The sequence below is a fragment of the Sciurus carolinensis genome, chromosome 10, assembly GCF_902686445.1.
Source record: "Sciurus carolinensis chromosome 10, mSciCar1.2, whole genome shotgun sequence".
Classification (NCBI taxonomy): Eukaryota; Metazoa; Chordata; class Mammalia; order Rodentia; family Sciuridae; genus Sciurus; species Sciurus carolinensis.
In genome coordinates, this window is record NC_062222.1 from 90,434,867 (window position 1) to 90,449,207 (window position 14,341).

Sequence of the window (14,341 nt, forward strand, 5' to 3'; positions counted from 1 at the left end):
TATGATTACATGAATGGTATGCCTTTACTCCATGTACAGAGAATCAAAATGTATCCCATTTGTTTACAATTAAAAAAAGAGAAAAAAAAAAACAAAGAAATTGCAGAGCAGCTCTTGAAATATGTCCCATAAACAACAAAGAAAGGAGTGGGGGAAGAAAGGTAGGAATGTAAGAGGAGACAGATCAACCTAAGAGAAAATATTACTTAAGGAATAGAAGTACATTCTTCAGAATTACTTCATTCCAAAAAAGTCACTTAATAAGAAAATGAAGTCAACAAAACAGTGAAAATTGAAAAAAAAAAAAAAAAAAAGACTGGGGTGGCAGGTGTAAGGGGTAATATTCATTTAGCCTTCTGAGCTTTCTGGACAGACTTGGTGACCTTGCCATCTCCAGCACACTTCTTGTCCACTGCTTTAATGACACCCAGAGCAACTGTCTGCCTCACATCACTAACAGCAAAACGACCTAGAGAGGACCGTCAGAGAAGCTCTCAAAACACGTGGGCTTTCCTGGAACCATGTCAAGATGGCGCACCACCAGACTTCAAGAATTTAGGACCATCTTTCGGCTTCTTACCAGAACAGCGATCGATCTTTTCTTTCAGCAAACTTGCAAGCAATGTGAGCTGTGTGAAAATCCAGTATAGGGGCATAGCCAGCACTGATTTTGCGTGGATGGTTCAGGATAATCACCTGAATAGTGAAACCAGGCACTTCCATTGGTGGGTCATTTTGCTATCACCAGCAACATTGCCACGAAGAACATCTTTGACAGACACATTCTTGACATTGAAGCCCACAATATCTCCAGGAAGAGCTTCACTCAGAGCTTCATGGTGCATTTCAACAGACTTTACTTCAGTTGTGACATTGACTGGAACAAAGGTGACCAACATGCCAGGCTTGAGAACTCCAGTCTCCACTCTGCCCACAGGGACAGTACCAATACCACCGATTTTGTAGACATCCTGGAGGGGCAGATGCAAATGCTTCTCAGTTGGACGAGTTGGTGGCAGGATGCAATCTAAAGCTTCAAGCAGTGTGGTTCCACTGGCACTGCCATCTTTATGGGTGACTTTCCGTCCCTTGAACCGAGGCATATTAGCACTTGGCTCCAACATCTTGTCACCCTTCCAACCAGAAATTGGCACAAATGCTAGTGTGTCAGGGTTGTAGCCAATTTTCTTAATGTAGGCACTGACTTCCTTAACGATTTCCTCATATCTCTTCTGACTGAAGGGTGGCTCAGTGGAATCCATTTCATTAACACCATCAATTAGTTGTTTCACACCCAGTGTGTAAGCCAGAAGGGAATGCTCATTCTTGGAGATACCAGCTTCAAATTCACCAACACCAGCAGCAACAATCAGGACAGCACAGTCAGCCTGAGATATGCCTGTAATCATGTTTTTGATAAAGTCTCTGTGTCCTGGGGCATCAATGATAGTCACATAATACTTGCTGGTCTCAAGTTTCTACAGGGAGATGTTGATGGTGATACCACGCTCACGCTCAACTTTCAGTTTATCCAAGACCCAGGCATACCTGAATGAGCCCTTTCCCATCTCAGCAGCTTCCTTCTCAAATTTTTCAATGGTTCTTTGGTCGATTCCACCACATTTGTAAATCAGATGACCAGTAGTGGTAGACTTGCCCAAATCTACGTATCTGATGACTAAGATGTTGATGAATCTTTTCCTTTCCCATTTTGGCTTTGATTTAGTGGTAGTTTTCACGACACCTGTATTCTGGCAGCAAACCCGTTGCAAAAAAGCTGAATTTCTTGACATGGTAAACTCTACAACCCCACACTTACGTTATGTAGAAATCAAGGGAAAGACTGTGACATGAGACAAATGCTCTGTGACATAGACAAAACCCAACTCTCATGTATGGTGAAGAGATTTGGGTAAATTCTCAAAAAGTATCTAAGTCATATGTCTTGTCTTGCACTGAGTATGTGAGTTTAGCTTTACACATTTACATCAACTGGAGAAGAGAACTGGTGATTTTCACAGCAGAATTTCAGATGTAATCAACAGAATAAATGGATGTCAACATTAGATAATACCAGACATTTTCTGCAGTGAATTTATAATCATTGTTGTTAGCATTGTTTTAGTAATATTTTCAGGGCTTTCTGAGGATTTAAAGGTTGGCTGTTTCTCCAACTGTTTTGTTTGTTTGTTTGTTTGCTTTTTGTTTTTAAATTGTGACCATAGACCAGACATGTGGAAATTGAGTACTTCCACCTCCAAGTGTCGTGAAATTACCATTGATCTTCTTTCTGGTTCTTTTTTGAATAAGTATAGCCATTATCCCATCTAGATTGTCAGTGGTTTCTGGAACATTTCAATCACTCAAAAATCTTTGTATATTCTTTGCCTTTTAAAACTACCTAGTTTTTCTTTTTCTAAAGGAACTCTCATGTTTTAGGTATGTATGCTCTAAGCACAACACAAAAGTAAATAAATAGAGAAAGAGAAATTTAATAAATAATATACTGTGTAATCTCTTCCTCCTGACTTGTAGGAAATTTGCTGAAGGTACAAAATCTATGAGAACATCTTTGGTGGCCAAAGTTGATAAGTATTGAAAAATAATTTCACACACCAAGGAGGTCACACAGAATTTGACTGCTTCTTTCCATACCTAGGGAAATATTTATGGAACTCTCCAGTCTCCAGATCCCTTGCAGCATGAAATAATAAATGAACTCTTAATTTAAGTCCCTTTAAATTGGGTATTTTTCTACTTTTAATACAAACAAACATAAATGATAATAGTCTTTAGGAATAACTCATGTAGTTTTTAGAAGCCTATAATATTAATTGCTAGAATTTCATAGCAAAAGATGGGAGATTTAAAATCAAATGTATTCTTTTCTCTAACAATTATTACTACACCAATAAAGGATAGACTGGGAATAGCAAATGTTTATGAATTATTATTTAAAAGCAAGACTTTCTTTTCCTGATTCATGACTCATAACAGTAAAATAATAAAATCCAAGCAAGTAGAGAATATGATCAGGAACAAATACACACACATACACACACACACACACAAACACATATATATGCGTGTATATATATATATATATATATGTATATATATATGTGTGTGTATATATATATGAATTGAAGTGAATTTGCATATATATAAATATACATGTACATAAAGATAAATGGAAATAGATTAGCAAATATGATCAAGAGAGTTTACCAATAGAATTTCAGATGATGAAGAAAACTACTGAGACATCTATAATGAAGAGAGACAAGGCAAATATGAATATATTCCCAAATTTGGAGAAAAAGATAAAATTTAAAAATGGAAGAAATATATGTACTATTTCCATACATAAAAATGAATAAATAGGAAATACACAAAGGATTCTTAAGATGTTGACAAAAAATGCAAATATGATCTCCTAGTTATCATCTGGTACTTTGGCACTTAATTCAGCATTGAGGGCCATAAGAAATGATTGTAAGGAAGACTAGGAACTTCAGTAACTTATATATCCCCAGCGATATGGTGACACTGGGATAATTCTCACCAAAAAAGATGCCATTGTTTGGGGTGTGACTATGATGGGAACTTTTCAGAAAGTGACCATGTTTGACCTTTAGCCAAGATTAACATAATAATGCAGGCAGGCATGTTTGTAACTGAGAGTTTGAAAAGCAAATTTCAAGAATTTCAAATAAAATAATGTATCCAGGGGAAACAAAACACTAAAGATATAAATAGAATAATAAAAATAGTAGAGGCTAACATAAAATTGTGAAACAATGAAACATGGGTCTGCGGGAGTTAGAATTTGTTATAGTTTAGAGAATGTAATAAATACACTTAGATTAGACACAGAGAATGTAAGTATGGGATGTATTTTGATTTACATTTAAGATACCTGTGGTATCTGAGTAAGTACATATATCAAAAAATTCTTCACTGTATAACAATAGTTCAGACTGGGAGCAAATGTGCACTGAAGTCCCTTATCCAACCCTTCCAGGAAGCAGCTAAGGTACAGAGATCCCTCTTTGCCCCACAAATAGTACTCTGATCCAAATGTTAAAAGTGCTAAAGATAAGAATCCCTGTTCTGAATTGTCTAGAAAAGACAATTCAAGGATTTATTGACTCATGGAATATATAAATACATTTAATTTTTATTTTTAATGCCATGTGTAGAAAAAAGGAGGAAGATAGAATTCACAGTTTATCAAAAATAGCATGTCAAAAATTGAAAGCCAAAAATATCATTATTACTTGATTATATATTTAGAGCAAAGGGTTATAATGATGAAATTGGAAGGTTTATAACAATAACAGAAGAAATTAAGATTTCTCTCTAAAAATTTTTGAAAAGCATTCAATTTGACATAAAATAAATCTCTGAGTTTAGAAATATTTCAGAATCATTGTCTTGGTAAAAAGCACAGAGGTCAGACATGTGATCCTGTGTTTGTTTAGTTTTTCCCACTTACTAACTTTGGTACTTGAAAAAGTTACTTATGTGATTTAAACATTAATTTCTTATTGTGAAAATGAATGCAAGGCACTTAGCCTAGTGTGTGACAAATGGCAAGCAGTTGTTTATTGCTCTTAGAAAACACTCTTCATTTAGAAATCAAAATTGAGCAGTGCCAAAAAACTGTAAGTAAAACAAAATAAGACAGGCGCAGGCTTTGCCCTCGAAGTTTATAGTGCATAAAAAATGACAAACAATAAATTACACTAGTGAATCACGTGTTTTGAAACATGAAGTACTGAGCAGTAGCAGTTGGTCTAGTGAAAATGGGTCAGGGAACTTTCTTCAGGAACTGATGTCTAAGTTGAGGACAAGATGTAGATAACAGTCATCTAGAAGAAGCAGTGGTCAAAGACAGCGTGATAATTCAGGCAGAAGTTAGTCGTTGTACATATGCCTGAAAACACACAAATGAAGGAAACAAAAAAATGGAACTTAGGATGTCAGGTGGGGATTGGCAAATGTGAACATTAGAGACACCAATAAATTGGTTCCTTCTAAGTCATATAAAAAAGTTTCCACATTATCCTAAAGTCAATGGAAACATAGAGAAGTCAGCATCCCCTTGGTTACAACAAAGTGCAAAGAACATGTAGAGGTAAGAATTTCCTTTGGGATGTGCCTGCAGTCATCTGGGAGAGGATGAGAGAAATGGTAGTACCTGGATTAGCGTGCTGTCATTCAAAATGAGGAGAAATGGATAGATGAATTTCATATACATTTAGAAAACAAATGCAGGATTCTTATTTTAATATGATGGGTGATAAAAAATGATGGAGGAAATGAAGCAAAAATTTTATGTCTTGAGAACACAAGAAGACACATTATCCTATACCTTGCTTTCTAAGAAACCAGGTTTGAAAAATCAGAAAAATTATTTAATATCTCTGACCATCATTGAACTTAGGAGTAATGTAGGTGATGGTACAAAATGATAAATATATTCCTCTGTTTTTCCAAGTTTCTGTGATGGTTTAATTCAATACCTGTATATATTTATCATTCTCTATGTTCAGACACTGATAAATACTACTGTAAAGCAGATGAATACACGATTCTTATCCTTTAGCAGTTGTCATATACATCACTAAATGTAAGAGAATAAATTGCTGAAGTTTAACATTAGAACACATGAGGCAAAATGTACTCTCACGTGAAAATATCAGAAGATTTCTGAGAAAGTGCAGCAGCAGTTAAGATACACCACAAATGAAAACCATGTGTTGAAAGGTGGAATTTCCTCCTTAAATATATGCCCTTAAAAATTGGAGTTGTGAAACTGAGTAAGTACATATATCAAAAAATTCTTCACTGTAAAACAATAGTTCAAACTGGGAACAAATGTGCATTGAAGTCCCTCATCCAACCCTTCCAGGAAGCAGCTAAGGTACAGAGATCCCTCTTTGCCCCACAAATAGTACTCTGATGCAAATGCTAAAAGTGCTAAAGATAAGAATCCCTGTTCTGAAGTTACTTTAATCATGTGGAAGAAGTGAAATTTCAAGGTTTGTTAAGCAGCTAGTCTCAGGTTTTTTTGTTTTTTTTGCTTTTTTGTTTTTCTGTGCTTCTGCTTCATCCAGTTCTTCCTACCTAGTGCTGCAAATAATCCCCCCCATACAGTCTTAATTGATTTACATTCTTTTTCAAAGTCTTCAGTGACTGTAGTAGACTTAATACATTCATTCTAATATATTTGCCTAATAGTCAAAACCTTTCAAACTTGATTCAGGCAATTTCTTTTTCTACACCAATGTTTATAACATTTATATTGATAGAAAGGTAGTTAGCAATAAATAAACAGTGACTTTTGTTTGGTTAGCCATTTTATGATCCCTATATCACATTAAAACAACATTTCAGTTTAATAAGTTTTCATTCAGTCTATATACACTTTATTGAACCTAACAATTTATGATTTATAAGTATAAAATGATACTGAGTATTTGTATTTTCCAATAAAGTGCTGTTATTGAAAGGTACATTGCATCTAAGTTAAGAACTAAAATCTCTGGTTTAATTGACTTTATGAAAAATAATTTATTTACATAGTATATTCTTTTCATATTTATTAAGCTCCATTATTTTCACTTTAATTTGTTATGTGTTTATTAACAATTTACCAGCTGTGTTTAGTGACAATATTTTTTATTAATTGTCCTACAGGGAAGTAATTTACTTCTGAAAGAACAGATGTTGTTCCATTAATGAAAATCTCTCTGTCCCTTCAGAGAGAATGAATGATGGTCATAAGCCTTAAGAAATGGATGAAGTGAATACATCTATGTTACTAAATCATTGTTTGAAAAATCTTCAGACTATATTTTAAGTGATAACTCAAACATAAACTTTACTGGTATGTGTTAAAATCACATTTAAAAAAAATGATAATTTAAGTGAAAACCATATATTTATATTGCCTCAAAGTATGTATCTTTATCATTATCAAATATTTTTATGCCCTCACCTGCACAACTTTTAAGTGTTTTATAACAAGAATATTATTATTTCTAAGTTTTATTCACCTAATTATGCAATAAATAAGCTTAATTGGACTCCTTTAGTAAACATGTTTTTATTTTACTGAGAAAACAAATAATTTAATGTACCCCTCCCCAAGTCTATACACATCCCGAAATTATTGTCTTCTAATTTGTTTTCACTGCTGTTATAATGAAAAATCTCACTGACCTTATTTTCATTTGTTCATTCTTTTACCAAATATTTATAGAGCACATACCATGTCTGATTTGCTAATACTATAAATATAAAATGAACCTACAGACAAAAATCTATGACTTCATGAAGCATATATTCTTAGGTTTAGACAGAAAATAAACCAACTAAATGAGAAAATGTAATAATTTAGTGTATCAGAATAGGATAGGTTATGTTAATGCCCACAACCATCCTCAAATGCCAGTGGCTTAATGCAAAACAAGTTTGTTTCTGGTTATAGTTCTACACTCAGCCTGACTCTTCAGGGAAAAAAGCTTGTACTAGCCATTAACTAATCCATTAAGGAGTCATCTTAATATTTGCTTCAGAGATCAACACATCAAGGGGAAGATAATGTTGAGAATTCTGTTTGACCATTAAAGCTGCCACTTATAAGTGACATACATAAACTCAGTTTATATTTCATTGACCTATGCAAGCATTTCTAATGTAATCAAGTGAAATCTTATTTTTTCTGTGAGAATATAATCAAATTTTAGTATTCGTGATAACTATTGTAACTTACTAGTCTAATAATCAAATATTTAATTCAGTCTCCTTTTCTGATACAAAATGCACAAGCTTCTCCAAGACAAAACTTAAATCCTCTCAATTTAAGGCACTGAGCTTTGAATCTGTAGATTACTCAGCATGAAGAAGAATAAAATTAAGGCATTTACTGGCAAATGGATGGAGTTGGGGAATAGCCTGCTAGGTGAAATAAGCCAAGCCCCAAAAACCAAAGGTTGAATGTTTTCTCTGATAAGTGGAAGATGATACATAATGGGGGTGGGGGTGGTGGGAGGAAAGAGAAGAATGGAGGAACTTTGAATGGTGTAGAGGAAAATAGGGTGAGAGGGGGTGGGGAAAGGAAAGAGAGTAAACTCAGACAGACATTATTACCCTATATGTATGATTACATGAATGGTGTGAATCTACACTGTGTACAACCACAGAAATGAAAAGTTGTACCCCATTTGTGTACAATGATTCAAAATACAGTCTGTAAAAATAAAAATTAAAACAAAAAAGATCTATAGGTGAATCTTGTTTTGTTTGCTTCTCTTTGTATTTATCTTGAACTAGTGATACTGCACAATTATACCAATCCTAATAGTAGTTTCCTTGATTCAGAATTCTATGGAATTAAAATATGAGTGGTCAGTAATGAAAAACCAATATTCACCCCAAGCTAAGACAAGATATTTGCAATAACAGCATCATTAAGAAAAGTAAGGGGTATGGAGTTGTAGCTCCATGGTAGAGCACCTCTGTTCAATACTCAGCACTGAAAAAAAAAAATAGGAGAAAGAAAGGAAGGAATAGAAAATACACAGACATTGATCAATATAATTGAAAATTCTGCCCAATTAAATATATTTAGCCCCCCCCATGCTGGGAGTAGGAATATTCTTTGGCACTGATTTTGCACATCCAGGTGCCTCCTTGTATATTGAATGATATCACTTGAGGTTATGATCTCAGAGTTGCTGTCATTTTCTGTTTGCACTCATTCAAAATAGGCATTTAGAAATATCTCTAACATAGAGTAGATCTGTGTAAATAATCATAATTTGGACACTAAAATCCCTGATACTGTACATCATTTTACTTCTTAAAGAGTCACAAAGGATTCAATAGGCAGGTAGTTACTATGCCAACAGAAATCCCTCAAAATTTTGACAGATTTTTACATGCATGTTACTATTTGCTCTCATCAGATGCATTTAATTTTTTGTCAATATCCTGCCCTCTAGCCTTACCTAATTATTGGCACTTTGAGATTATTATTTAAGAAGGTAATAGATAAAGGGAAGATAATATTGTGATTTGAAAAACAGATTCTATTTTATTTAATTTTGTTATTTAAAAAAATTTTAGTTGTAAATGAACATAATACCTTTATTTTATTTTTTTTTTTATGTGGTTCTGAGGATTGAATCTAGTGCCTCACAAGTGCCAGGCAAGTGCTCTGCCACTGAGCTACAATCCCAGCCCTCCATTTTATTTTAAATGAGATAGTGTTCATAAACATTTTATATTTGAGACAACATGTGAAGAAACAATTTGGTTAAAAAGAAATTATCATTTCAAAGGCCTTGACATAGGCAAATATCCTAGAATGAGCAAAAGACCAGTATAGCCGAGTGGTGTGAATGAACAGGAGAAACTAGTAAGATCTGTGTCAAGTGAAAATAGGGACAGATCATGCACAGCTTTGTTGGTAGTTATAAAAACTTTGACTTTTGTTCTCAATAAAAAAAAGACTAATGTGCATTTTACACAGAGAGTACCTGGATATGGCATAGTAATCTTTATTTTTCCTTCACAATGTACCTGAGGTTTAATTGACAAAAGAATTGTATATATTTAAGGTGTATCACACATTGTTTACACAAACACACACAAATTACCACAAGTAAACTAATTAACATACCCATCACTCACATATTTATGTTTTGTGATAACAATATTTAAAGTCCACCCTTTTAGCAAAGTTTCAAGTATATAATCCAGTGTAAACTGTGGTCACCATGATTATATATATTAGATCTCTAGAATTTATTTATCCTGAATAATTGAATCTTTATATCAAAACATGTCTTTTGTTGCAATTGAACTTCAGTAAGGACAAGATACAAAGCCAGATACAGATATTTTAAAGCAAGTCCAACATTCCACATGACAGATGGTGCTGTTTATGAGACATGTTCAGAGTCTGAACATATTTTGAAGGTAAACTTAACAAGATTGGACTGGCTATAGAAATTCAAAATTAAGTAGGTTGAAGTTGACTCCAATTTTTTTGTTGCTATTCTTAATGTTGTCATTTTATGTTCACTTTTGTGCTTCCAAAGAAACAAAGGGATGAACTTCCAATTAATTAAAATTTAAAAAGCAACAGCTAGAGATGGTTTTAAAGGAAACATAAGAATTTAATTTATGAATATGTTATGTTTGATTTGCCTATTAAAATATCAGGTAGCATTCTTGATTAAGCTTTTGAATATATAATAATGGAGACTGGGAGGAGATCTGAGTCAGGAATTTGAATTTTGAAATTAAGAGGTAAATGTATATTTATGATTATAAAACTGAACAAGATCTCCCCGGTAGTAAATAAAGGTCAAGGAAATAAATAAAGCACAAAGTTCTGGGTCATTTAGAATCTAACACAACAGGGGAAAAAGGAATTTTTGTCACCGGAGACTGATGTAATTTCACATAAAGAGTACCGTACAGTCAATTAGAAAGAAATGAAAGGAGAGCTGAGTCTAGTAAATACTATTCAGCCAGAAAGGAATAAACTTCTATGTTAGATTATTTTGTAATAGAAAGTAAAATAAGGACTGAGATGTGACCATTGGATGACAAATATGTATTAGATTTAATAGCTCTTCGTCCAATTTTGCCACTGGTGTGCTGGACCTTTCTATAATAGTCAAAAACATTAGCTCATGATCATTTAATAGATGGAGAAAATCATTTGAAAAAGTTAAGCATGATAATAGTGTCAACAGAAAAACAGTATTATTATTACAATTGATGTAGTAAAAAGAAGTTTGTAAAAAAAAATCAAAGCCTGTATAAGATAAATGCAAAAGGACATATAAAAATCAACACCTTTTGGAGAATATTTTGGGAGTTTTTTAAAGAAATTAAGCATGTATCTGCTATATATTCCAGAAATTATGTAAGAGAAATATGAATGTAAGGACAGGCAATTTACATATGAATGTATATAACAGTTTTATTCATAAATGTCAAACCTGGAAGCAATGTGTGAATAACCACCAGGAGATTAGCAGGTTAACACATTTTGATATAATCAAATATTCTTTATTAAATAAAACCATCTCTGGTATGTATAACAATAGGATCAACATCAAAATCATCATGCTTTACAAAGAAAACCATGCACAAAACATCGATACATATAGCACAATATAAACATAAAGAAATAGTTGGACTTTAGTGTCAAAAGGCAGATTAATGATTCCCTTGATACCATTTTTCAGTGTATAATTGACATGGAAGATCTTTTTAGAATAATGAAAATGTTCTATGTCTCAAATGCATAATAGTTATACAAGTTAATTTCTATTACAAAATTCATCTGCAATAAAGTTAAAATGGTTGAATTTCATTTATTCTAAATTATAGTTCCATATGGCAATATGATTAATTTCTAAAAGAGAAAAAAATACTTAAAATAATAATTAGAAAAAATGTGTTCCCTTTTACAACAGTAGGCACTTCAGGCAATAAAAGCTATATATAGGATCTGAGACAGTTCCAATTGCAAAATTTAATTTAATTAAAAAAGATGATAGTTAAAATTAAACCAGAGAGATCTCAGAGTTACTTAGCAGGCAAAATTTTCCATACTGTATTTTTAGAGTAGGTGATCCCCAAGATACTTAGCTTTCAAACAAAAGTGTAATACCCATTTTTTTCACTTGTGATAAACTACGGGAGGACATAGATCTTTCACTTTACCCTTTTAGTCTAATACATGAACTAAGAAAGGGCTCAAAGTATACTTGGCTTGTGTCCACTCCATTCCCTTCCTCAGAACTTACTCTGTGAGGTGTCGTTACACTACCCATATTTTTTGAGAAATTTTTTTCTTTATGTTTCCAAGCCTTTGAGGAGAAAACAACAGAAATTTATATTTAAGCACTCTGTTTGATCACTTTTATTTTGAAATATTTTACTTAAAAAAATTTCCCAAAGGTAATAGCATATCTTAAATCTCTAGATTGAAAAACAAAGAATAAACAACAGAAACAATCTTTTCTATTATTTGTAATATCATTGTTAATATAATATAATATTATGATATAATATCATTTAAAAATATATATATATATTTGTTGATGAACCTTTATTTTATTCATTTATGTATATGCAGTGCTGAGGATCAAACCCAGTGCCTCACACACGCTAGGCAAATACTTACCACTGAGCCACAACCCAGTCCTGTTAATATTTTTGTCTTGTTTATCTAATGTTAGGCGGCTCCTGACCTCTATTTCCAGCCTTATTCTTGGCAGGCATTTCAGTGACAAGGAAGATATAAATAAGAGATAAGAACAGAGGACAAAGACCTTTAGGCTTCTAGTTACAGAGTACTGTGAGAACTACCTCTTCAGGGCCCTGTTATCACCTGGGAGATTTAGAGCACATTATCAGTCACAAAGAAGTCTTAAAGGAGTGGATAGAGGACAGTTAATGAAAATGCTATTAACTTTCTAGGCACAGGTACAAATGCAGCCAGAAAATCACAAGTCCACCGAACACTGATGCAGACATCATCTTCAATACATTCACATGAGAAAAGGAGTCGGAGTCCCAAACTTAGGTAAAGCTTGAACTTGCTAAATTAGAAACGATCACATGGACAAACATCTTCATGTAGGTTTTTGCTTATAGTCAATTATGTTTTCACTAATACAGTTAGATAGATTGGAGACTCATCTATGTAAACTAATTTTTATATAAATTTCATATGCCCATATTTTAGGGTGTAAAGATCAGACTTCCTTTATAATGTCTATTTTTTATTCTCTCAGTGATATTCATTATGTTATACACTTCAGTTAAGTAAGGAAACCTACCTCATTACTTTGATCATGGTTTCTGCTGATTACAGAACTGGGATTAATAACTTTTCATGACTAGTATCAACTTATAAATGGTTTAATTGAACATTTAATGCACTTCAGTTTCACATCATAAGAACTTCATGTACATGATACCATAAATAAACTCAGTATTTCTTTTGCTAAACATGATATTACCTTTATCACATCTTTAACGGTTCATATTTCCAGTTTTAAAAAAGACACGTTAATATTCTTTTGTATCACCATATCTTTATTTTATTACCCTTACCAGACATGATCTCCCACATTATAACCCAGTTATTATCAACAATAGCTCTGAATGTTTATGTGCCTTATGGAAACTTTCAAATTCTACTCTGCTTCTTTTAATACAGAACCCAATTCCATGAAAATTGTATTTATTTAAAGAAGTGAAGAAATGGGGGTATATAAGTTTGTGTGTCTTTGTGTGTGTCTACATATAGGCACATACATTATTCACAAGCTTATATGGTGATACTTTGAACATAATTATATGCCTCATAAATATTTATTAAACCAAATTTATATTATTTCTATTTTTCAGTGTAAATTCTGGACAGGTCTGCATTGGCTTGATCATAGGGTGGAGAAAGAACAGATCTTATGTCCATGGTATTTTTTTCTCATAGGAATTTGTATTAATTACAATATTTATCTTAAATTATTGTAAGTATGAATATATTTACAGATACTTTGTATAGTTTATATGTAATATTTATTAAATAAACAAAATATAAAGAAGTAAAGAAGAATGGTTAAATCTCTACTTTTTTGTTTTCTGACAAATTAAGTGAGCATTCCATTTTTCAGTTAAGAAATAATTTAAACACTCATATAAACAACCATTGGTGTTCTCAAATTCAATTGCTTAAACACACACTGTGCATCAAGTTTAGTAAATTAAATCTCATCTGTGTGTCTGCATTATAAAGCAGAAAGCACAAATGAAAACATACACAAAGACAAATGAACTAATATAGTACATAATAGAATTTCAAATCAAGTCAAAATTAAATGTCTAATTCAATAAAATAGCCCTGAATAAACAAAGATATAACAAATTTTAAACAGGCCAAGTGATTTGAATTTCTTATGTGTGTTTTATAATATTATTCTACAGGAAGTAAAATGGATTCAATTTATCAGTTAAACGATTTATTAGACTGTCAAGGGTCAGAGTTTTTTTTAATAATTTTTTTGTTTGTTTGACTTTCCTGGGAGATTCAGCTCGGGGTGTTGAGCTTGCCAGGCAAGTGCTGAATCCCTGAGCTATATCTCCACACCCAGTTAATCTTATTAGAAATGTACTATTTTAAAGACTTGTCTAAATGTATTTATAACTTAAGGCATTGCTTAAAGTAGATCTGGAGTCAACCAAAAGCTTTTAAGTCTAAGAACATTTCCTTTCTATCTGTAGTAAATTTCCCCACAGT

At 32.6% G+C, this 14,341-nt stretch overlaps 1 pseudogene; it reads right to left on the minus strand.

The window, feature by feature from the left end:
• Positions 1–344: 344 nt before the first annotated feature.
• On the minus strand, positions 345–1,710 carry LOC124994509 (elongation factor 1-alpha 1-like; annotated as a pseudogene).
• Between the last annotated feature and the right edge of the window lie 12,631 nt (positions 1,711–14,341).